Genomic DNA, 4,723 nt, shown 5'->3' with positions numbered 1-4,723 from the left:
GTAGGCCTATTTTTCATGCGTTTTAATAAGCAGATGTTGATGCGTCCATACAGAACAATGCGTGAAAATACAGAACAACACACAATAAAATACAACAATATTCACTCACAACTTTCAACTTGAACAAATTGAATATAGGCCTATCCATTGGTAAGTTACAGGTAGCTCAACTTTCCTTATAATTACTACAGCTTTCAGGCTATCTTTGAATTTTGAATTTCGTCTCCTCGATGTTATCATGGAATTCCGTCTTTCCAAGATAACATATCTTGGAAAGACGTCTTTCCAAGATAATTTATCTTGGACTTCCGTCTTTCCAAGATAAGTTATCTTGGAATTCCGTCTTTCCAAGATAAATTATACTGGAAAGACGGAATTCCAAGATAAATTATCTTGGAAAGACGTCTTTCCAAGATAATTTATCTTGGAATTCCGTCTTCCCAAGATAAATTATATCGGAAATCCGTCTTTCCGAGATAAATTATCTCGGAAAGACGTCTTAATAAGTATTTATTCCATGTTTCCATGATAATTATCTTGGAAACTCGGAAACGCGGAAGGTCACTTTAAGCTTCCGTACTAAGTTTTCATTATGATTCGATAATTTTCACTATAGAGACCATTGTAACTTTTGACCTATAGGTGAAGAGTAATTTTTCATGTTTAAAAGGTCATAAGGATAATTGCTGGTAAAGTTCAGCTCAATTGGAGTTTTTTGAAAATTTACCCCGATGACCCCTATGTTACCCTGATCCCAGACTGGGGTGTAGGAGGTGTCGCCGGTTCTTAATGACGAAATTTGATTGAATTTCGTCCAATGGTTTGCCATTAGTAGCATTTTGAAATGTTACTAGAGAGAACAAAAAATAACCCTTTAATGACTTTTGACCGTAAATCTCTGAACACCATAGAGACCCTACCTTATATCAATACATATGTGCCCAGGACAATACTGTGCTATGTTACTTGTGACAGAAGAAGTCTTTTATTCATTTTTTTGAAAGTTTTTTTACCCTAATGACCCCTATGTGACCTTTGACCCCAAGCAGTGAACACCCCATGTATGAGAGGTGTACGTCACCGGTTATACTGACCAGGTTTGGTTGAAATCGGCACAACCGTTTGGCACTAGTAGCGTTTTGAAAAGTTGCCAGAAAAAAGATGAAAATTACCCCTTAATGACATTTGACCCCTTCTGAACACCCTATAGACTCTGTCTTATGCCAATGTATATCTGCAAAAGGACAAGACTGTGCTACGTTATTTGTGAGACAAGTAGTCTTTTATACGATTTTTGGTTTTTTGACCCTAATGCCCTTTATGTTACTTTTGACCCCAAGTTGTGAACAACACATAAATTGGGGGAGGGGGTTGCACCGGTCCTACTGACCAGGTTTTAATTAAATCGGTCCAGTAGTTTGCCACTAGTAGCCTTTTAAAATGTTGCCAGAAAGAAAGAAAGAAGAAACTGTTCGGAAACAAAATTATTATTATTATTATCATTATAATTATTGCTGTTGATGTTGTTTTCTTTATAGGTGTACATTCGGAAAAGTATGACATCAGGTTGTGGTTTTTAGCTGGCACCGCGCCATCATCCTCAAGGACATTACTACATTATTTTGCTGAGTGTTCATTAGAGCATAAAATCGGGTCATGATACTAGAGCTACGCGGTAGTGTAACGCATTATAGCCTAAGGAACAGGCAAAGAAAGGGGAGCTGGAACTTTTTGTCTCATTAACCGACGGTTCGTGTAAAGGTAATTTCACAATTACAGACTTTTAGATGGTTTTAGTGGTCAATAGGCCTAATTATTTAGAAATGATAACAATTTTAAGTAGAACTCTCAGGATTCAGTCACTGGTAGAGTGAACGTAAGTCAACTGTTTTACCAAGCCAACCTATCATTCACCCAGTCTGCCACGGTTGCAAACAGCAAACTTAAGCTAGCTGTTACTTTATTTATTAGGATTAACGTAATTATTAGGTAGATTATTGAATTTTCAAAAGGCCTAAGACTTTGTCTATTTAACACTGTACATAGCATGAAGGACCTCCATGATCAGTGGTCTAATAAGAGTTTCAGATAGAAAGTGAGTAGCACATAACATGCGTAGGAATTTTTAAAATTTAGTGGCAAAACGGGGCCACATGCCCTCCTACTGAATCTGCGACTTTTTAACTACTTGAGCGTGATTTTTTTGCTTCGAACATTTTCAACGGAGGCGCGAGTATTTTTGCGGGGGTATTGCAAACGTGAATGTATGCAATTAGGTTATGTCAGAAAATTTATTCATTTATTATTTATTATCTCTTCCAACAGTAAATACAAAATTTGCCACTTACAATTAAAATATTGTTAACATAGCGTTGTAGCGTTCTGTAGTTAGTTTGAAATTAAGTTCTATTACTTATCGTTCTACATAAATGTGTTTTGAACACCAAACAGGAACATTTATAAAATTCAGTTAGCTGCCAAAGATGGTGCTTGGTTTTTATTTTGGATCGTGCAGGATTTTAGTAATTCTGTATGTGACATCATTCTATTCAATTTCAAGAGCTTTCATCACACAATCAAAAGCTTTCAATACTCTTAACACGGAACAAAACTATGCAACTTTGGTAGAGATGTTAAATGAACCATGGAGGTTTAACAAAATTTTAAGACATTCTTTAAATTCACAAATCTTTGTAAATCAATGAATAGAGCTATAGGTATTGTATGGACTTGTATCGTGAGTGGATTTTCCGTACGATTAAAAATCATAACAGTACTGGGTTTGGTCTACAGGAGTTCGTGCTTCGAACAGGTCATTTCATTCATAGAAGAAGCCTTTTGGTGGTCACAGTCTGGCACCCAAGTCCTATGTCAGCCAAAAGGCATTATGAAAAGTGTAGGCTGTGGCACCGAGACCTCTGACGATTAGTGCATTGTGCAGTGCGCTCAATCTGTTTATTTTTTGCCTTTTGTACTGGTCATTTAAGCAATAGCCTTGAGCCTGTCATCATGATCTGTAAAGCATATTGTTGTATTCATATCAATTTGTTTGGGCTGTTTTCACCATGTATAATACTGCGCAATGTACAGTACAAAAGGCAAAAAAGAAACAGATTGAGCGCACTGCACGACGCAACCATGCAACAATTTCATTATCCGAAAATGCTATAAAAATGCACATTTTTTAAAACAATCATTAGTGTCCTTAGTGAACACTATTAAAAATACATTCCTAATCTATGCATAACAGGGGCGGATCCAGGATTTAAAAGAGGGGATTCAAAACATTTCCAAAAATACACAAAAATAAAAGGGGTGGAGTCCTCCCCATGGAAAATTTCCCCCTTGGATCTGCCACTCTATGACTAAGGCTCAGGTGACCTAGGGTTTTAAAACAAATACCGTACACTCGCATATAATAGGACGTGGCTTAAAATAGCAAAAAAAGGGGATCGAAAAAAGGGGGTCGTCTTACCGCAAGACATTCATATTTTAGATTTTTATAATCATGTTCGTCTTATGTGCGGATCGTCCGTAACACGCTAACTTACAACTGTAATGAAGCAACTAAATGTTGTATGAATGAAAGCAATTTTAAATACGGGAAAATATGATTTTGGTGGTGAAGATTTAAAAACTCATAAAATGTTATTGTATTTGGCCTGGAAGATTACCCTTGCATTTGGCTCCATTTATCCAGCTAGATGCAGTATCAGGACCACACAAAATTAGGAATGACACAGGGAGTCGTCTTATACAGTATGCCAGACATACAAATATCAACCAAAAATCTTCTAAAACTTGGGGGTCGTCTTATACACAGGTCACCTTATAGGACATACGCGAGTATATACGGTACACTACTTATTACGTAACCCCTGCGGAAGTTCGGGTTCCAGTCACATAATCAACGGTTGGTTGTAACAATAAACTCGCAAGACTGCTCACGACTACTAGATTCTACAAGTGCGTGGTTGGCTGGGTTGTTTTGGTCGGAAAGTAGAAATTTTCTCTGTGAATTGATTCTCGAACGAGATAATGAAAGCTCTCTAATGACTCAGCAGCTACTGTATGACCGTTTTTATATTTTTGATAAAACCAATTTCTTTTAATTTTAAATACGTTTTCCCCTGAATTTTGATAATTCGTTATCACGCAAGTGCTAAATGCGTGACATATTTATGATCTCGCATGTGCTTCTGCAAAATGCATGTTTCATCCAAAATCACTAGCGGGACTGTTTCGCACAATGCGTGACGGTGTGTAACTATGGCATAGATAACTGCCGGGCCCAAGGTTGGTAAAAATGCACCTGATCGGACCTAGAGACAGAGCCTTAATGTGGGGTCTACTCAGGCGAAACTCTTAATGTTCATACATTCTGAGATATTTTAAAACAGATAGGCATATGGCACATATCTAAAAAATATTTTGTTTAAAAAATTCAAGTATATAGAGAACAAACTATGGTCGAGTTATATAGGCCTATATCTTATTGTTTAGGGCCTATATAGGCATTTCATGAATCTATGATATATTATAATATTGACAACATCAATAGAACATGTATAGGTGGAATTTTGTCCAACCCGTCATGAAATGTAGGCCTACTGAATAGGCTTATCTCAGTGCGTGTGAAAACACTTACAAAAACAGTACTCGCTGATTTACTTGGGCTTGAATTTAACCCTGGCCATCAGGTGCAAGCTCGGTGGTCTAGAGG

Source organism: Anneissia japonica, unplaced genomic scaffold (genome assembly GCF_011630105.1).
Source record: "Anneissia japonica isolate Jap-2015-1 unplaced genomic scaffold, ASM1163010v1 scaffold287719_len1884721_cov185, whole genome shotgun sequence".
Lineage (NCBI taxonomy): Eukaryota > Metazoa > Echinodermata > Crinoidea > Comatulida > Comatulidae > Anneissia > Anneissia japonica.
Note: the sequence above shows the minus strand (reverse complement) of the source record.